The following is a 22,024-nucleotide window of genomic DNA, read 5'->3' on the forward strand; positions in this document are numbered from 1 at the left end:
AAGAATGGATTGCTCCTCTGTGCAGTTCAGGGACAGGATCATGATGCTAAGAAGGTAACACTAAAACATTCCTCCCAGTGTCTCTGTGACATACTCTGTACACTACATCCCCTGTGGCTGTGGGTCCAGTTCCTTGGGTGTCAATGCACTCTCTACACAGTGGAAGTGGCTTCTAACTTTATTAAGTGCTTACAAAAAGCCAGGCATGTGCTGAATGTTCTATGCACTTTCTTCCATCTAATTTCCCCCCCTGGTACTGGGATTGAACCCAGGAGAAAAGAATTTGGGGTAAGAAGTTTGGCAGGTGTGAGATAGCACACTCACAGGCATGGGAAGAGACAGGCATGTAGGAGAGGGTGACAGAAGCAGAGAGAGGGCAGAAGCCTGAGAAATGTTCACACTGGCAGTGGAAAGGGGAAGAGGAACCAGGACAGCAGAGGTGCGTGAGAAGAAACGGAGGCCAAGGGAGAGCAGGGGCTGCTTTCTTTCTTCTGTATGTTTGCACCAGTCAATAAGGTGCTAGGCATAGAGTAGACCTGGTCACTGCTGAGGTAATAATAAAATAATGAACAACTTTGTAAGAGAGACCAGACATAGGAGAGACTTCTTGGGTGCAAAGAAAAGAAGTTCAAGGCATTTGGAATGCCTGCAACCTGGGCAAAGGTACAAAGGCAACATCTTCTGAGAGGGCTAAGGTGAGAGAGGGAGCCAATCGCAAGGGGAACATGATAGGAAAACCTTGAGAGGCGGATACAGGATGACCAGCCAGTTGCTGAGGGAGAAGGCGAGTCCTTGGGCCTTAACTGACCCACTACAGGGCACTCAGGACCACTCTGTGGCACACTAGAGCAGTGTGGCACACTTGGGCATCTGGCCCTTCCCAGTTCTCAAGTATAAACTCTGCACATTTATCTAAAAAATACACCAATGCCACAGCTCATATTTGGGGAGGACTGCTGTGACCTGGGATCCCTGTCCTGCAGACTCAGCAAGTTCTCTGGTGTCTCTCTGTCATGGGTGTGCAGCAGGCTTTCCCCAACAGGAAATGTGTGGAGAGAAGCAGTGCCAGCAGCCAGCAGGTGACTCAGAAGGCATTCACAGCCATGTGGGTGCCCACCACTTTCTGAGCGGACAGACGGCTGACTGCCTCAGACTTCCTGCTGAAGCATTCCTCACTTCTATTTCTGAAGGCACACAACTTTCATAGTGACATCTCTCCGGTGACTTCAAAAGGCATCGCAATCAGCAGGCAGAACCAACATCCTCTTACACACTTTCTACCCACCCAACTCCACCCACTCCCCAACACACCCTCATGCAACAGAAGAAGTGGCAAGAGAACTCTTAGGGAACAGGAAATGATGCAATGCCAGTGAGGACCCAGACTCCGGTGTCACCCAAGAGCCACAACTTTCACAGTCCACATACAAGGACATAGCATCAATTCTTAAACTAACTGGTAAGCAAGCCAGAGAGGGTTATAATCTAAAAGATCACAGGACCTGCTGTGAATTAACCCAAATTCAAAGGGTCGGGGATCAGGTTCTCCAATACTGTGGTAAGAGGATAAATATAACTTCCTAGAATTTGGAAAAGTGATCAATATCCTCACATTTTGATTCATTCAAAATCACACACAGAGATAAAAAAAAAAAAGTTAACAAATGCCAGGAATAAAACCAGGCGTGGGGGGGATGATGCTAACCAGACAGACCAGTGGCTGCCCTCAAAGAGCTTCTGTTCTGGCCAGATATTCAGACAGTTTACCAGCAAATCAACAGACAAGATGATTTCAGAGTGTGGGAGCATTAAATATACAGTGGCCCCCCCTTATTCTTGGGGGATACTCTCCAAGATGGTCTGTGGGCGCATGCAACTGAACAATACCAAACCCTATAACTATACTACATTTTCTCCTATACATACAAACCTAAGATAAAATTTAATTTATAAATTAAGCACACAGAGAGATTAATGGCAATAAGTGATAATAAAATGGAATACGATAATGTAATAAAACATTTTATACCTGGAATTTTCCATTTAATATTTTCAGACCACAGAAAATGAAACTGCAGATAAGGGGGGACTACTATAATAGCAAAAGATGACCTAACTCTGCATCAGCAGGACTGTTAAGATCAAACACATAGGACAGGATACTGCTCTACTGTTCAAAACATGTTCTTAAAAAAATAAATAAAAATGCATTCTTTTGTGTGAATATAAAATGTATCACAATGAATTTCACTATTTTTCCTAAAACAAAATGCATTCTTAAAAACTACATTCAAATTGCTAGTAATATAAATGCTTCAAGCACGTTTCAAAAATCGCAATTACTTTCAGTGAAAGATACCAGTCACAGCTGTAATCTCTAAATGGTGGCGCATGCCTGTAATCCCAGAATCTCAGTGGCTGAGGCAGGAGGATCACAAGTTTGAGGCCATCCTCAGCAACTTAATGAGACCCTGTCTAAAAATTTAAAAATAAAAAGACTGGGGATTTCATTCAATGGTAAAATACCCCTGGGGTCAATCCCCAGTGCCCCACTCCAAAAAAAATTGTGGGGGGAAAAAAGGAAGAAGCCAGTCTCAAAAGAACACAAATTATATAATCATACTCATATGAATGTCCAGAAGAAGCAAATCTGTGGGAAGAGAAAACAGATTAGAAGTTGCCTAGGGCTGGGGCAGGGAAGAGACTGGAGAATGGAATGCTAATAGATTACAAGTTCTTTTCAGAAAAATGAAAATGTTCTAAAACTGGGTTATAGTGATGGTTGTGCAACTGTGTAAACACAAAACCATTAAGTTGCACATGTCAACAGGTGAACTTTATGGATTACATCTCATAAAGCTTCTAAAAACCAGCATCATGATAGGACTTCACCACTGTTTCAAGAAGAGGGTGTGAAGGATCAGAGGAGAAGTACAAGGAATATCCATCGAAGTATTAACCATGGTGATGCTCTGAGAGGAAGGGTCTAGGTGATTTTTATATTCTTCTTTACGCATCCTGGTATTTTCCAGATATTCTAAAATGTGGAAGGCAGTCTGTTTAACTGACAAAGAGACATCCCAGGTTTTAAAATCTAGCGGCACAAGTGCACCTTAAGGCAGATCAGAGGCACGGCACTGGCAAGGCCTGGCGTGCCAATGCAGCTACCTCTGGGCGCTCGTGTTCCACACACCAAGCATCACCAGACAGCTAAGCAAAGGAGTTCCACACTCCAATTAAATCAGCCCAAGTCCTGGCCAGAGGGCCTGCTGACTGCTGAAAGGGCTTGTTCCCCTAACCACCAGATGCCCCTACTCCCCCAAAGCTCAGATAATATCACAGAATGCAAAAGAAAATCAAAGATCTGAGCAGATTCTGTCAGAAACTTCCTGGACACCTTTAGGAGTCATTTTCTGGTTGTGAAGAGGGGGCCTACAAGGATTCCTTCTCTCCCATGTGGCCTCCCCTGGCTGATGACTACAAAGGCATCTTTTTGAGGCCATTGGGACTGAGGGGGAAGGCCACAAATAGAAGTTAGTGGCTCCCAGTCAGGCTGCACCCCCAAATCAATAGGGAGCTTTAAGATGCAGATTCCTGGACTACATCCCTGAACTTCTGATTCAACTGGCCTGAGGCAAGGCCAGGAGTCTACATTTTTTCCAAAACTCCCTAGTGAATATGCCAATTGAGCATGTGTGGGAATCACTGAACTAGACACCATCTGGGGCAACTGGAAACTAGGCCAGCCTGCACATCTGGCTGCAATGCAGCAAGCACCCCACCCAGCCAGCCCTGTGGACCAAAGGCCACTAAGCGCAGAAAGGGAAACTCCACAGGGAAATTCCAGGCATGTCTGGCAATCAGTGCTGCAGCCTGGCGGGCAGCTAGCAAATCCCTAGGGCAGAGCCTATTTTGGCCCAGTAATCTTGGATGCTGAAATGTGAAGGGGTGAGTGGTGCAATTTCAATTCAGAAGGCCAGAAGCAAAATCAGTTCCCTCCAATAACACACAAGAGCCTGGAAGCTTTGCAGCTCCCTCAGAGTCATAAGCAGAAAGGGACACAGCATGGTATGGCAGAGAGAGTCTTGCATTTGACTCATGGAGATCTGGATTCAAATCCCAGCTCTCCATTACTGGCTGTGTATGGATTACACAAGGCTACAAACCCTTGGCTACTCTTCCTATCAGGAGGTGGAGTCTACCCATAGCACAAAAAATAAAAGCAAGAATCAACAACTGGGATAGATTCAAACTAAAAAGCTTTCTCTCAGCAAAGGAAACTATCAGTAATGTGAAGAGAGAGCCTACAGAGTGGGAGAAAATCTTTGCCACTCATACTTCAGATAGAGCACTAATTTCCAGAATATATAAAGAACTCAAAAAAACTCTAAACCAAGAATACAAATAATCCAAGCAACAAATGGGCTAAGGAAATGAATAGACACTTCACAGAAGAAGATCTACAAGCAATCAACAGATATATGAAAAAATGTTCAACATCTCTAATAATAAGAGAAATGCAAATCAAAACTACACTTAAGATTCCATCTCACCCCAATTAGAATGGTGGTTATCAAGAACACAAGCAACAACAGGTGTTGGCGAGGATGTGGGGAAAAAGGTACACTTATACATTGCTGGTGGGGTTGCAAATTAGCGCAGCCACTCTGGAAAGCAGTATGGAGATTCCTCAGAAAGCTTGGAATGGAACCACCATTTGACCCAGTCATCCCACTCCTTGGCCTATACCCAAAGGACTTAAAATCAGCATACAACAGAGATATAGCCACATCAATGTTCATAGCTGCTCAATTCACAATAGCCAGATTGTCCTAGATGTCCTTCAGTTGATGAATGGATAAAGAAACTGTGGTATATATATACAATGGAATATTACTCAGCCATAAAGAATGATAAAATTATGGCATTTGCAGGCAAATGGATGAAATTGGAGAATATCATGCTAAGTGAGATAAGCCAATCTCAAAAAACCAAAGAACGAATGATCTCGCTGATGAGCGGATGATGACACATAATGGGGGGTGGGAGGAGTTAGTGTTAGGGTTATAGTTAGGGTTAGGGTTAGGGTTAGGGAGGGGGGCAAGAATGGAGGAAGGAAGGACTGTATAGAGGGAAAAGAGGGGTGGGAGGGGTGGGAGGGAAGGGAAAAAATAACAGAATGAATCAAACAACATTACCCTATGTAAATTTATGATTACACAAATGGTATGCCTTTACGTCATGTACAAACAGAGAAACAACATGTATCCCATTTGTTTACAATTTTAATAAAAGGAAAAAAAAAAAGAGGTGGCGTCTAGTTCCCATCCTTGAATCTGGGCTGGCCCATTAACAGTGTTGCCCAGCAGAATGTGGCTGAGGCAAGGTTCTGGACCTGAGCCCAGGCCTAAACAGGACTGGCTTTCACCCTCTGGGTCCCTGGCTGCCATAATGTAAGAAGTCCAGGATAGATTACTGAAGGATTAGAGGACATGCAGAGAGGCCACCTTGGACATGACAATCTAGCTGAGCAAGTTCAGCTGAAATCATGTGGTGCAGGACTACACAGCTGGTCCTAGGCAACTTACAGAATCAGGAGAAAGGATACGTGGTGGTTGTTTTAAGCTACCGAGTTTTATGGTAGGTAACTGGAACCCTGACTCTTCCTGAGCTAATCAACATTCCTCTGAGCCTTGATTTCCTCATCAATCAAATAGGGAATAATGATAACCTCAACAGGGTAGTTGTGAGACTCAAAAAAAGTGAAAGGGCTCTGAAACACTAAACCACAGCCAAGTGTCGCTTACTGTCACTCTCCTGTGCAGACCTATGCTGCGTAACATAGGATCAGAGGCCCATGACATAGTGTACCAGGGGCTGGAGGGCACCTGTCAAACCCCCCACACCCTCTCACCAGTAATCTCCCGCTCTTAGAGCCCTTCCTGGCTGGAGGGTACATCTTCATATCCAAAGGACACAAGCTATCTTTGTGTCCCTTATAACTGGGAAGGACTCTGCCCATAAGAGCCCCATGTCCCAGGATGACTCACCTTCCCCTGCCACACCAGGGCTCCCTCCAGCTCCTCTTCACCCGGCCAGTGTCATCGTTGTCCTAGCTACTCACAGTCAGTCAGTCAGAATCCCCCATTTCCTTTCAGCATCTAGGAAGGACCAAGACCCCGCCTCCCCAGTCACTCCCACCTTGCCACTCCCACTGCCACCAAAGCCTTCAAAACTGGGCAGATTGGACTGTTGTTCTGCAACTGAGTACCTGTGCGATCATATGCAAGGGTCTTAACCTCTCTCAAGCTGAGTGTCCTCTGTTGCAAACTGAACATCAATGAACAATTCCTTCTTTTTGTGGTTGTCTTGAAGATGAGAGAAAATACAGCTGAAGAGTATAGTGTAGGAAGTTCCTCAATGTAACTGTTAGACCAGGCCCAGGAACTTCCCACCTAGGTTCCTGAAGTCATCTTCTAACTAGTTCTCTACCTGGACTTGTCTCTCCATTCTGATTCCTCTAGTCGATGCTAGCAGATCAACTGTCCGAGGGGACCGCTAGCATTCTCCTGCTCAAAGACTTTCCATAGCCCCAGTCTTCTCAAGTCAATCCTTGCTTCTCAGTCACACACGTCAGATATTTTACAGTGATGGCCCCATTCTGCGCCCTGCCATGCTCTGGCCCATCCTGGCCTCACTGCCACTTGCTACTGGCGCCAGTCCTCTAAAATGGCTGGCAACAATCCCATCTCCCAGTATTCACATCAGCATGAAATCCCCTCCTGACCTTGGCAACCACAAGGTAATAAGCATTGCTTTAAGCCACTAAGTTTGGGGTAACCTGTTACACAGCGACAGATGACTATGCTCTTATTTCCCATCACCCGAGCTGCCCTCCCTGCGCCTCTTCCCTGCTCAAGTTCTGCCAAGCCTGTGAGGCCCACTCAGACGCCAGCGCTCACCCTGAGCCTCCCATCCAGTGCTAGGGATGGAGCCAGGGGCACCTGGTCACTGAGCACATCCCCAGCCCTTTTATTCATTTATTTATTTTTATTTTGAGATGGGGTCTTGCTAAGTTGCCCAGACTGACCTCAAACCTGTGATTCTTGTGTCTCAAGTCTCCCCAATAGCTGTGATTACAGGACTGCACCACACACCCAGTCATGATCTCATATATAGAAAATTCTAAGGTATCCACAAAAATACAGAACTGCTAGAACTAGTAAGTTCCGCAAGGTTTCAGGATACAAGATCAATACGTAAAAATTAATTGTATTTCTATATACCAGCAATGAACCAAGAAATCCAAAGTACAAAGTCTGTTTAATAAGAGTGTAGAAGTAGAGTCCAGAGACACTGAGAGGAGGAAAATACACTAGAAAATTTCCTGTAGATCCCAAGAGACTTGTCTTTTGCATAGGCGCCATTATGGAATTGATTAAAGAAGAAAAATAACTAGCTATTATAATAACACATCCTGCAGATGTGTTCAAAATGTAAGAATAAAGTAAATTCTTATGTACTTCATAGAGGAAAAAAACGATTTCTTAGAAAAGATCTAGAATGTAACTAACCTTATTAGTTGTATGGCACTTCCTCAAAAAAATTAAGGCTCAGTTGTAGAGTGTTTACCTGGAAGGCCATGAGGCCCTAGGTTTGATCCCGGCACCACTCAAAATAAATGAACAAACAAACAGACAAAACAGTAAGTTACCACATGATCCAGCAATTCTATCTTGGGGTATATATATACCCAGAAGAACCAAAAGCAGGAATATGAACAAATATCTGTACATCCATGTTTACAGCAGTAACTGCAATATCAAAGTAATCCAAATGTCTGTTGGATGAATGGATAAACAAATGTACTACACTGGCACAGTGCAAACTTATTCTGGCCTAAAAAGGAAATAAGTGTTATTATTTAATAGATACAGAGTTTCATTTTTGCTATTATGAAAAAAATTCTGGAGATGAAGGGTGGGTGATTACAGAAGAACATGAATTTTCTTAATACTATTCAAATGAATACTTAAAAATGGTTAAAATGGTAAATTTTATGTTATACATATTTTATCATAATTAATAAATAAAATAACCAATAAACAAAAAAGAATGAATGAATCAGTGAAGATATGGCATAACCACTCTGGAAAATATTTTGTGGTGCCTCAAATGTTAGACCCAGAGTTACCATATAACCCAGCAATTTCAATAGGTACCAAGAAAACTTAAAAGCACATGTCCACACAAAAGCTGGTACAGAAATATTCAAAAAGTGAAAAAGTGGAAACAATCCAAATGTCCATCAACTGATGAATGGATAAACAAAATGTTGTGTGTACACACAATGGAATATTATTCAGCCACAAAAAGGAGTGAGGTATTGTTACGTTCTACAACATGAATAAACCCTGAAAACATGCCAAGTGAAAGAAGCCAGATGCGAAAGGATAAATACTGTATGAGTTTACTTATACAAGATGTACAGAATAGGGGAATCCATAGAGAAGGGAAGAAATGGTTGCCAGGAGACAGATGAGTGACAGTCGGGAGGTATTGGGTTTCATGCTAATAGGGATGGAGTTTGTTTTGGGGGTGAAATAAATATTCTGTAGTTCAATAGGTGGTTATTCAACACAGTGAATATACTAAAAACCACTAAAGTGTTTATTTGGGTTTGTGTCCGTGTCCTCTATTCTGTACCATTGATCCACCTTTCTATTTTGGTGCCAATAACATGCCATTTTTGTTACTATTGCTTTGTAGTAGAGTTGAAGATCTGGTATTGCGATACCCCCTGCTTCACTCTTTCTGCCAAGGATTGCTTTAGCTATTCTGGGTTTTTTATTCTTCCAGATGAATTTCATAATTTCTTGCTCTATTTCTGTAAGGTACATCATTGGGATTTTAATTGGAATTGCACTGGATCTGTATAGCACTTTTGGTAGTATGGCCATTTTGACAATATTAATTCTTCCTATCCAAGAACAACAACAACAAAAAAATAAAGTAATATATTAAAGGAGGAATAAACTAAAGAGACAACAACAACAACAAAAAAAAAACCACTAAAGTATACACTTTGAAGTGGTGCATTTTGTGTTATGTGAAGCATCTCAATTTTAAAAACCATAAAAATATATAGACTATAATATACAACAAACAGCTCACGTTCTGTCTTGTGGCTTAGTGATCCAGAAGCTTATCCCTTTCCGAGCCCTCCAGCCCTGCAAGGCTGCCTGGCTGTTGTTTCTGTCTGTGTCTCCTGGCCCTCTCGGGTGGCTTACTTGTCCTTCATCTTCCCCAGGACTTCCCACTTTCTGCCCCTTGGGCAAGGCCTGGCCCTCGACTCACTGGATCCACCTTTTTCTTGGCGGGCCGCACCACCTACTCAGACCTACCCGAGACCATCTGGAGGCCAAGACATCAGTCCCAGAAGTCACCCCAGATGAGCTGCCCAATGACCAGGGCTGCGGTTTCAAGCGTGTCAGCTGAGGGATACGGTTTCACATGGGAACTTAATTATAGCTCAGGAGTGGAGGAAGGGAGAGGAATGGGGCAGCTTTGAGGGGACGAACAGGAAGCCATTCGCTGTCAGCTGGAAGGGTGTCTGCCTGGTCTCACAGGCCTGGGCGTACAGGAGAACCCACACCATCCAGGCAGACACACGGGAACACACAACCTACAGAAATCAGCCTGCTGTGAAGCATGAATTCTTGGCTCAACCTGTGTGCAGGCCAAAGTGGCCCAGAGAAAACCTTCACTATCTCTCAGGGCCCGGGACAATCTTCATGCTGACTGCTGGAGACCTCATTTCACTCTGTAGGAAGTGAAGGGAGTTCTTCCCTGCCTCTGAGCTGCTTTTCTGGATGAAACCTTTGCTACAGATCTGAGGACGCACAGAGCATCCTCCCCATGCCTGACTATTCTGCCCAGATCCCCACCCACTGCCCAGGGAGGTACCAAGGAGTCACGTATGTCAGCAGGACACAGGAGCCAGCTGTACGGGACTTGTCAACCACCTGGGGCCTAGGCAGGCTCAGGTGCTACCAGGTAAGGAAAGTATTGTGGACATACAGGGCCTCTTAGAGAATAAGGTCCCATCAAGGCAGATTTTCTGTTCCCTGCTTCTGGGTGATATCTGGACCCCTTATTCTCTAGGCTTCTTCCTGGATGGTTTGCTTGCTATCCAGGGAAATTCCCACAACCACCTGCTGCCTGCCTGCCCCAACCCATCACCTAGTTTCTTTTTCTAACTGCCTCAAGACAGAGCCGGAGACCAGGCCCTCCTCCCCATCACTTCTCCAAGACCCCATCCCCAACACAGATACCACTCTTCCCATCTTCTCCCCATGCACCCCTTTTCTTTTTTTCTGTTTTTTTTTTTTTTTTTTTTTTGGTGGTACTAGGGAATTGTGCACCCCTTTTCTGAGCTCCAGAGAGATTTCTCCCTCAGAGCCACAAAAAGACTCTTTCAGACTGGAGTGGTACAGAGGGAAAAATAAGAGGTAAACAGAGAGGGCAGATGACAGGGGTAGGGAGAGCACCGAGGAGGGCAGATCCAGGAGGGGAGAAGCAGAGGTGACTTTTGCACCTCCCACCCTCCGCCCTTACGCAGTAACACCAAGAGACAACCCCATCAAATGCCTTCCCCACAAAGGGCAGGGGTAGTCAGAGGGTCATGAGAGACACAATGAAACCACCTAAAATATGGGTAAATCACAAAACTGAGTGTTAACCCCCCACTTTTTTTTGTACTGGGAATTGAACTCAGGGGTGCTCAATCTCTGAGCCACATCCCCAACATCTGCAGTCCCCTCACCCGCCTTTTAATTTTTTGAGGCAGGGTCTTATTGAGTTGCTTTGGGCCTCGCTTAGCTGCTGAGGCTGGCTTTGAACTTATGATCCTCCTGCCTCAGCCTCCAGAGCCATTGGGATTACAGGTGTGTGCCGCTATACCCAGCCAATATCTCATTTTTGGAAGCAAAAACAACGCAGCAGGGGCTGGGGAGATAGCTCAGTTGGTAGAGTGCTCGCCTAGTAAGCACAAGGCCCTGGGTTCGATCCCCAGCACCCAAAAAAAAAAAAACAACGCAGCATACACAAACTGAGAATTATTATTCTCCAAAATTTATAGTAGTTCCCTACATATGATCATGTGTGATTTATTTCTTCTCAGGACTTACCTGTATTTTCTAATGGTTTACAATGAAGGAGCATTACTTATATAATCGAAACATGTTTTGGATAAATTAAAAACAATATACAGAGAAACTTATGCCAGAATGCCAGTTTTATATCCTAAAAAGACAGTTTCTCAAATTCCTACAATCCTATTAGATGGCATCTGATTTTTTTCTTTCCGTTTAATTAAAAACATTTTTTTAGTTATTGATGACTTTTATTATATTCTTATGTGGTGGAAAATGGAACCCAGTGCCTCACACATGCTAGGCAAGCGCTGGACCACTGAGCCACAGCCCAGCCCTGTTTTTGTTTTTTTGTTGTTGTTTGCTTGTTTTCTAGATAGCGTCTCACTAAGTTGCACAGGCTAGCTTGGAACTTGCAATCCTCCTGCCTCAGTCTCCCAAGCACCTGGACTACAGGTATGCCACTACAGTCCTCAGTCTCAGATTACTTTAAATTTCTAAATTCCCAAATGCAATTTTCTAAAGGCATCCTTTGCTGTTTGTTACTAGCGAAATAAATGTTTGCCAGCAGCAAGCCCTTCTTCCTTAACCTCATGCCAAACTCGCAGGACCACCTGCAGCCACGGGACCCAGACCCTGACTGCTTCAGGGCTCACAGTCAAAAGTTACAGCCTCAGCAAGGTGCAAAAACAAAGCAGGGCCTGGGGCTCCTGACAGCCTTAGGCTAAAGGATTCCTCCACCACACTGCCTGGCCTCTCCCAGGGCCCAGGCAGGGGCTGGCAGGGGGATACCACAGATAGTTGCCACTGGGAAGGACCTCAGGGGGTCCCACAAGCAATCACCAAACTTGGGTTAGTACCCAATTAAGCCCAGGTTCGGATGCGGAGAGGAGACAAATAGTCCTAAAGTTCTGTTCAGTCCAAACGGCACTTCTCAGCATTCCCCTGCAATGCTGGCTGCAATGAGCCCGAGTGAAATAGTCAACACTCAAAGATACCTCCTCTGTGCCCTTTCACACGGGAGCTCATTTCATCCTCAGGGTGCACCCTCAGGGTGCAGGGTCTAGGGTTACATTCCATGGAGGGTAAAGTGACACGCCCAAGGTCACGCAGTTAGAATCTGGCAGAGCCACAATTTATTTCCCCACAGTCTGGCTTTACACCACGACTCCATATTCCCTCGAAGTCCTCACCCTCTAGAAGCCACGGGAGCTAGAGTTACAGAGGGCCTTGTGCTGCTTCCTGTTCTGCTCCTTTCAGAGAAACCAATGAAAAGAGGAGTGTACGTCACTTTCTCAGCTGCTTGGTCAGCTCCAGCATCCTTTGGACCTTGGAGTTGGCAGACTGGTGGCCACAGTCCCCAGAGACCAACCAAAGCCACTGCTAAGATGCTACCATGCCTGCCTCTTCTGATTCCCAATGCCATCCCTGCACCCCACCCCCTGCCTCCAGGCCAGGAAAAGTAAACAGAAATAGAAAAGGTTCTCTAAAAATAAGCCAGGGGTGGAAGGGTGCAAGAAAGGAGAAAAGTATAAGTTGGGTTTGAGCAGCTGGTCCGGGCAGGGCACGTGCTGTGAAGCAGGACAGATACCAGGAGTGCTGCTCACGAGTCTGCACATGCAGACTTGTGCACATTACTGGCACACTCCTGGAAAGTCCAGGCTGAGGTGGCACTGGCAGGAAGAGCAGAGCTGCAGAACTGAGAAGAATTCTAAAAGGCTCAATTCCAGTTCTGCCACTTGTTAGCTGCATGACCTAAGGACACTATTTAACCACTCTGATCCTATACCTCATCTGTAAAATGGGAATACCAATACCCACATCCTAAAGGCTGGTGTGAGGGGAAGGAGACCACCCATGAAACAATGCTTGGTCCAAGAGAATGAAGGCGACCTCCCCCCACTTCCCATGTGCACACCTGAGCCATCTTCCCCTCCTCCTGTGCCTTCATCACGCTGAAAGTCATTGAGCAATCACTCAGAACAGAGACTGAATCCTTCCCAACCTACATGTCCGGCCCACAATTTAGCTGATGAGTTTCTTGTGGTTCTTCAGGGCTTCACTGTTTTGGAGCAGATCCAGGGAGCCACAAAGCACAATCTTTGCAGGCCTCCTCTGCCCACTGACCTGGAATGAGACTCTGCAGGGGGCCCACGGCCTGCCAACATTTTGCTTCTGCTCAGTGACCAACAAGGGACTCTGCTGTTCTCTGAAACCAACACCAGTCTGGCCAGTCAAGCAAGTACTTTCCAAACTAGAACAATTAGATTCAGCTACCATCCTTCCTAGGAGGCCCTGCTATGTGGTGATCAAAGACATGAATAAATGTTTGCAAAATAAAAATACCTGTTAAAGCAAAAAAAAAAAAAAAAAAAAAAAAGATATGAGTTTTAGTCACTTGGATTCAAATCCCAGCTATGCCACTTATTAGCTGTGCAACTTTAGGAAAATTTCCTAACCAGTCTGAGTCTCGATATCCTTGCCTATAAAAGGCATGCAATGATTCCTCCCTTAGGGTCACAGTGTGTAAAGGGATTAATAGAGTGCATTCCACAAGTGGGAGCCACATTCTAAGTGCAGTTACGGAGTATCTACTGGCTCTGCCATGAGAAGGGGATTAAACACAAGTGGGGACACAAGTCAGCCCCACTTTTGAACTCACAGTCCAAGAGCAAAGTCTAGTAACCACCATAATGCACCATGGTAGATGCCAAGCCAGAGGGGAGACCGCAGCCTTACCCAGATCCTCAGAAGAGGAAGTTGGGAGGAGACAGCAACTGGAAAGACTGCCAAAGAAAATTCTCAGTTGTCTCCTTGAGCTTAAAAACTGGGAAAGGGTCTCTGAGTGAACATGTTGGCTTAAATATCCTTCTATTGATGCCCCATCAACATCTTCCCAGACAGAGCTCTGGTGTAGACTACAGCCAGGCCCACTCAGAAGGAAGACACAGGCTGGTCTTCTAGTCATCCTTCCACGACAGGTGCTTGCTGAGCACCTCTATGCAAAGCATTGGAGGGTTGTAATCAAGGGGCCCGGTTTCTGGGGAGATGGTCTTGACTGCGGCTAACGAACACCTTCAGGTCTGAGGACAAACTGCATACAGGCCTCTGACTCAGACAGAACAGCCACTCTCTTGAATGGTGGAAGCAGAAGGCAGAAAGGAGAGCAAGGTGCAGGCTGCATCCAAAGATAGACAGCAGCACCAGGCGGGAGCTCTGGGAGTACCGGAACCAGTTCAGGAAGGGCACTTCTTGACTACCCATATCATGCCCGCGGAGGGGGTACAAAAGTGAATCAAAACCGGATAGTCTCAGCAGTGAGGGAGGAAACAAGTCTACTGTAGGCCCACAGGTTCAGAGGCAGGTCGTGGTTTGGGTGCACACATGCCTACTGGATCAGGGAATGTGCCAGAGAACAGACTAAGACTCTTTTTCAAAGGTGATATGCCTGAAAGAATATGAGAGGCAAATTGCAACTCTATGCTGTAAATACACTGTAGTGCTAAGATGCCAAAAGGAACATTCTCGGCAACCACATACTATAACAGAATATAAACAGGGTGAGGTAGAATTTCAAATGGATGCATTCTGCAACCTAGAAATTTACCTAGTGATCTCCACTTGTGGGCTAAAAGTTATAATTGGTCAGTTTGTTGATGGCCAAAGTTTTTTGTTTTTTTTTTTTTGTTTTTTTTTTTTTTTAATGACAATCTATTTGATGCCACTTATATAAAGCAGGTGCTGGGCAGTCACCTAGAAATGTAAAATCGAACATACATCAGAAGGATTTGCTCCATGGAGACAATTTGTACTCTGGCCCCAGATGATGACAGAGCTTACCGTGACTAATGACAGACTGGCAGTTTGGAAAGTTGCCACTGCACCAGAGCTGTCATGGTTCTCTATCCACAGAGAGGGGAACTTTTCGACCTAGGCTTCCTTGACTTGTGGGATCTGATTTTTAGAAGCCCAGACCAGAGGCAGAAGAGGAGCTGCTCTGGGTGCAGGTGGAGGTTCTTTTTTTTTTGGTACCAGGGATTGAACTCAGGGCACTTGACCACTGAGCCACATCCCCAGCCCTATTTTGTATTTTATTTAGAGACAGGGTCTCACTGAGTTGCTTAGTGCCTTGCTTTTGCTGAGGCTGGCTTTGAACTCATGTTCCTCCTGCCTCAGCCCTCTGAGCGGCTGGGATTACAGGCATGTGCCACTGCACCCAGCAAGGCAGAGGTTCTTAATGTCTTTGGAGACAGAAGGATGAGCATGAAAGTGGCATCCTCTGGGTGGAGGTGGCAGAGACTGCAGCTCAGGGATGGGCAGCTATGAGTGCTGAGGGCCCAAAAGATAAACGTGTGGTGGCACTGGCACAGGTGCCAGGTTAAGTAAGACACACAGTGGGGCTACTTGGAAGAAACGTGAGGAGGCCAAGGGGCTAAGAAAGCAGTTCCGGTGGGCTGTATGGAACTCCCACCAGGCTGAACAGGAGAGGGGAGTGGCAAGAAGGGGCAGGCTTGGGGGCCTGGGCTCCCTCATGGGCTGAGGAGAGTGATGAAGATGATTTCCCAAAACAGAACTGCCCAGCGCGGGCAGCCAGTCTGCATTTCTAGGCACCTGGTCCCATACAAACCTGAAGCTGGAACTGGCTTTGTTATTCAGAAAGAGAAGGCTGCTTTTTTTCCTTTTAATATTTTATTTTATTTTACTTAAGGTACTGGGATTGAACTCAGAGGATTGAACCCAGGGGTACTCCACCACTGAGCTACAGAGCCAACCCTTTTCCTTATTTAGACTAGCTAAGTCACCCAGGCGGGTCTTGAATTTGCCATCCTCCTGCCTCAGCCTCGTAAGTAGCTGGGACTGTCACAGGTGTGAGCCATCAGCCCAACTCCTTCTATAATTTTAAACTGACTTTGTTTACCTGCTGATATTCCCTAGGGATGACATGACAAATATTCTACCAAAAAGAAAGTGAGGAACACAGGTATGAAAACAGAGCAACGTGAGGAAAGAGGAAAGCGGAAAGGGCAGTTGAAGTGGAAGACTTTACAGGACTTAAGAGCCCTAATCACTTCTCTGACTTCACCCCTGCAGCCTACTCCACCCTTGCTCTATTCCAGCCACACTGGCTCTGCAACAAGTCCTCAAACACACAGTAGTCCTCCACCTCAAGACTTTTGTACAGACATTCCCTGAATTAACAGATTTTTTTTTTTTTTTTTTTTTTTTTGAATTGCTGGGATTAGAACCCAGAGCCTCACAGGCTGGGCAAGGGCTCTACCATGAGGCTACACCCTGGGCCCTAATTATAAGGGTTTAACAACTGTTCAGCTTTACAACAGTGCAAACATATAATTCAGTATGAACTATACTCAGAATTTTGAATTTTGATCCTTTGTGAAGCTAGGGATGCTCTCGAGACAGATGCTGGCAGTGGCCGAGATCAGCAGCTCCTAGGTAGCCACACGATCCTGAGGGCAAACCCCTGATACTCCACAAAGGGGATTTGCTGCTCAGTTGTGGTGTCCAGTAGGTTGGGGTATGAGACATATTTTGAGCTTTCTGGTTTATAGGGAGATCGCCCCATCCTAAGATGAAGAGCAGCACCGGAAGCGTCTTCCACAGCTGGCCACTCTCCTCCGGCTTCAGCAGCACCATCTCAGTGAAGCCTTTCCCTGTCCTCTACTTAAAACTGTCATTGTCCCCTTGTGCATTATTTTCTATGCAGTATTAATCACTATCTGACATGCTTTAATTAATGCTGGCACCCTTCCCGCCCCTCAGCTCAATTACCAGAACAATTTTTAAGAAAGTTTTTTTTAGTTGTCGATGGACCTTTATTTTACTTATTTATTTATTTTATATCCAGTGCCGAGACTCAAACCCAGTGCCTCACACATGCTAAGCAAGTGCTCTACCACTGAGCCACAACCCCAGTCTAGGACAGATTCTTTTCTGAGACAAGGTCTTGCTCTCTACTCAGGCTGGCCTTGAACTCCTGGTCTTAGATAATCCTTCTGTCTCAGTCTCCTGAGTAGTTGGGACTACAGGCACAAGTCACTGCACACAGGTACAGATTTTTTAAAATCTGCTTTGTGTTACCCATTCATTCCCAGTGCCTAGAAATAGCAACTAGCACCTGGAAGGTACCCAATAGCCTTTGTGAGAGAGAGGTGGTGGAATCAGAATAAGACGGACACTAATCCTGGATTCTCAATAGTCTGAAAAACACCCTTTAGTACTGATCCAAGTGAAGGTGTGGGATGAGTTCCAAAGGCAAAGATCAGACACTATCTGAGGTCTTCTCTTTTGCTCCCAGAAGCCCCCTGAAGGTTCCCCCAAAATGCAGACTGTCTCAAATATTAGCTTGGAACAAGGGTGGGCCTATGTTCTAGTGCCATGGAAGGGATGCCTTAAAATAAAAACAGGGATCAGCCAAGTCACCCACCTATGCCTAGAGGCAGATAATCCCAGGTATTAGTTTTCTGTTGTGCTATAACAAATTATCACAAACTTAGTGGCTTAAAACAAAACACTTTTATTCTCTTATAGTTCTGGAGGTCGGCGCCCAAAACTAGCATCACTGAACTAAAAGCAGTGTGTTGGCAGGGCTGCACTTCCGCCAGAGGTCCCAGGGAGAATCTGCCTCCTTGTCTTTTCCAGCGTCCAGAGCTGCATTCCTTGCATTCTTTGGCCTCTTCCTCTGTCTTCAAAGCCCACAGGGTAGCATCTTGCTGCAGTGGTCACACTACCTCTTCTCCAGTGTCAAATCTTTTTACTTTCCCCTTATAAGGACATTTGTGATTGCATTTAGGGTCCACCAGATAATCCAGGATAATCCCCCAAGCCAGGATCTTTAACTTAATCACATCTGTGAAGTCCATTTTGTCATATAAGATGACATTCACAGGTTCCAGGGGTAATAGCCTAGATATCTTTGGAGGCCATTATTTAGCTTAACAACAAGCAAGCAAACTCCAAGGGCATGTAAGAAACAGAGTTCAGATCCTTGTTCATATGAAAAAGGTGTCAGATGGGGAGCCTTGGTAATGTCCCCAGGTCTGGGTCTTTCTTTCACTCTACTTATTGTTATTTAAGTAGGCACTTATTGCTATTTAAGTAGGCAGAAGAGAATTAATTTTTTGGAACTGAGCATGTGTACCTTTGGAAGGAAAAGGCAGTTTTCTTCAACCTGAAGTCCCAGTGGGCTGCTGCGAAAAACATTCCAGGTGCAAGCTGACAGTCAAGGGAAGCACACAAATCTCTGGATTGTCCTGAAAGTTTTTACAGGTCAGGGAGCTGTGAAGAATGGTCTGGGTCAAACAAACCCAGGCTGGCAGATAAGCTATCTCACAGGGGTGCTGCCTGTTCTGAGAGTCTCTCTGGGCTTGCAGAAGACTGTGTAATCAGAGCACCCTGGCCACCTGGTAATGCTGGACACCAGAAAGGGGCTAGTTAATGGCAACTGGCATGCTGTGACCAACTCTCCTCTATCTGGCACTTCTGGAAGGTATGGGAAGGTAGCTTCTGCCCAAATGCTGAATGACTTGAAGAAGCACAGCCTGAGAAACACAAACACCCCAGGGGATGGCTTTACTTCTTGGACATGCCCTTCTGTCGTGGGGACATCCTAAGGTTTCTCACTTAGCTGGAACACGATGCTCACTGTGAGCCACCTCACTCCTCCCAAGGCTCTCCAGGGCTCAGTGAGCTATCTGAGAACATGGTTCTCATGGGACCAAAGAAATCACTTCTGCCTCCCAGGAACATTTGGCACTGCTAGAGATGTTAAATTTTACCACTGGGGAGGGAAACATGCTATTGGCATCAAGTGGAAGAAGCCAAGAATGCTGACAACCATCTGACAATGCACAGGACAGTCCATGACAGATCCTTATGTCTATAGTGCTGGGCTAAGAAACTGTGTACTGGAGAAAATGGAAATGAAGGCCAAGAAGATCAAGTGACAGTTACCAACAGGGAAATGTTTCAGGCAATGAAGGGGAGCCGAAGAACAGTACACCTTGCTGGCTTGTTTAGAAATGCAGATGCTAAGTACAGCTCGGGGTTGTGTTGGGTGAGGCAAGATGGGCACCAGGACCACTGCACATGCAGTGTGGCCTGAGCAGCAAAGACTGTCAGTTAGGAGAGCAGGCTGACTCATGCTTCAGCTCTGGGCCTCTGAGGTCACAACCTAGGAACAGGGAAGTGCCAAAACAGTGATGAGGGTTACAGCAGTTGACAAATGGAAGCCATGGCAATCTACTGAAACTTATCGGTATGACAGAGATGTGAGCTTAAGCTCGAGGCAGGACCCTGGACCTCCCGGGAGCCTCTTCTAGCGGTGACCTCCTCATGGGAGAATGCTTTCAAAACTGTGTCCCCATTAGCTGTGTAGGACTCAGTAATGGTCTCAGGACAGTTGCTGAGATGTTGACAAGGCTGGAGAGAAGTTAAGGGCTGAAAAATACAAGGGAAAGAAAAAGAAGGGAAACTACAACAGGCCACTCTGCACGCTGAGGGCTGTGTGACAGAAGGTGAAGCTGCCCGGTTCTCAGGCTAGACTCCTGGCACCCTGGCTGTAACTCAGGGAAGAGTTCAGAAAGTCGTTTCTCCCTAAGTTCACCACCTCAGAACCCAGCAGGAAGGGGACAAATAAGAGCTGAGGTTCATTTTATTATTATTGTTTTTAATTTTAATTGTTTCATGGTACTGGGGATTGAACCCAGGAGTGCTCTTCCACTGGGCTACGTCCCCAGCCTTTTTATTTTTTATTTTTGACAGGGGTCTCACTAAATTGCAGAGGCTGGCCTTAAACTTGTCATCCACCTGCCTCAGCCCCCCAAGTAGTGAGGATTACAGGTGTACACCACTACTCCTGACTATGCTTAACTTTTTATGTGCCTTGACAATATATTCTAATTAGTTTTAAATGACAACAGAATGTATTTAAGCATTTTGATAATTCTCATGTGAGAAATTATACTTCATTTATGTATGATTTATCAAAACACATAAATGCATTCTATTGTCATGTAAAACTAATTAGAACAAATTTAAAAATTAAAAAAAAAACATCTAAAATTTAGTTGCCTTTAACTTATGTGAACTCTTGAGTTAATCTCTCTCATGTATCAATAACCCTAAACAGGGGCAAGGCTGACTCTTCCCATGCTCTGGATACTTAATCTGCATGACTGATAGATCAGAACCAATGCACTGAACTGCACCCAGAGGAACTTACTTAATGTGAGGAAGAATTTGCTTACATTGAGACCACTGTAGTAGTCTCCTACCCATGTTCTCGCCTTCATTCTTTCTCCACCCAATATATCTTTTTTTGCAATACTAACATCATCACTTCTTGCTCCAAAGCCATCAGTGGCTTCCTACTGCCCAAAGGACAGTATGCAAATTCCTTTACTTGGCATTCAGTGTCCTCTATCAACCTACTAAGAATTTCCTAATAATTATTTCCAGGAATGGAAATTATATGAAGATGCACTTTTCTCCTGGAAGAAATTCATATATAGCTCAGGTTACCTCATATAAAGGATGCTAAAAAGTAGCAGATAGTCTCCAGCGAGGCCTCTTTCTGTCCCCCAAGGAACCTGCCTCTTTGTATTCCCACCTTCATGTAGTCCTCTCTTTGAATCTGAGTTGGTCCTGTGACCAAGAGAACAGAGGAAGTAACACAGTGACCTTCCATTTCTGCCTGCATCTCTCAGTATGCTCACTTAGGATGCTTCTGCTCAGAACCCAGGTGTCATGCTGTGCAAAGCCACCCACAGCCACCCACATGGAGGGGCCATCCATAGGCATGTCAGGCAACGGTCAGCATCAAGCACCAGTCAGTGAGTGAGTCAGGTGAACGTCCAGCCCAGCCAACCCTTTAGATGCTGCTGCCCCAGCATCTCAGTTCACACAAGAGACCCAAGTGAGAATCACCCAGCTGAATCCAGTCAATACACAGAACCATGAAAAACAATGAAGTGCCAACTGCCCTGAAGAATGGAAGAATGTCCTAGATAAAAGATGTCCTAGATAAAGGCAGTAAAAACTAACTTTATTAACTTCAATCCCTGACACACATTGCTTGTGGGTGTGTGGTGCTGAGATTCAAACCTAGGGCCTTGCACATGCTAGCCAAGAGCTCTGCCAATGAGCTACATACCCAGTCCAATACGTACTATTCCATGTAACAAAATGGGAATTACATGATGGTTTCAAGAAGAAGTACTTGTATCACTAAGTTGCAAGCTAATCTAGCCACTTTTTCACACAGCACAATTTTACTTGAAAAGAAAGATTAACAGGGAAATTATGATTGATTAGACTTTGATATTTCAGACCTTTTCTTTAAAATGAGTGAAGTAAGCCTGTCACTTTCAGAAAAAGAAGTGACAGCATATTATCCATGATTAAAAAATCAAGTTCTCAAGGGAGAATTCCTATCAGGGAAAACTTGTTTCTAGTGCTCCCCAGCACTTGAAAACGTTCCAATGAGATTAGTGGCAATATTAATTAATATGATTTTTTGACACTGTAAAATGAAATGTGTCAACATTTGGGAGATCTACATAAATTGATGAACCAATATTTCCCAACCACCAATTAAAAGAAAAAAATTCATTCAAAGAGCAAGATAGACCAATGGATTTTAATGTCACAAAATATGGAAAGTTTGTTGGTAAGGTTGAGACTCCACACAGCAACTGACCTTAAACTACCACTTGTTGAGTTAGACACAGCATCAAAAGAGCATATCTATAATTATTGGCAAAGGCTATTAAAATACTCTTCCCTTTATAAATCACATATCTGTGTGAGGTCTAATTTTCCTCATATCCTTCAAACAAAATAACATACTGCAA

The 22,024-nt window shown here is 44.9% G+C and overlaps 1 protein-coding gene and 1 long non-coding RNA gene across 4 annotated transcripts in view; one reads left to right on the plus strand and one right to left on the minus strand.

The window, feature by feature from the left end:
- Positions 1-22,024, minus strand: part of Ppard (peroxisome proliferator activated receptor delta) — a 73,111-nt gene that overhangs the window by 44,938 nt on the left and 6,149 nt on the right. The gene's annotated exons all lie outside the window — the stretch shown is intronic.
- On the plus strand, positions 9,548-13,496 carry LOC124988721 (uncharacterized). Its single transcript, XR_007109478.1, has 3 exons — positions 9,548-10,056; positions 11,530-11,609; positions 13,209-13,496. It is a non-coding gene; the product is annotated as an uncharacterized LOC124988721 (long non-coding RNA).

The sequence above is a fragment of the Sciurus carolinensis genome, chromosome 7 (genome assembly GCF_902686445.1).
Source record: "Sciurus carolinensis chromosome 7, mSciCar1.2, whole genome shotgun sequence".
Lineage (NCBI taxonomy): Eukaryota > Metazoa > Chordata > Mammalia > Rodentia > Sciuridae > Sciurus > Sciurus carolinensis.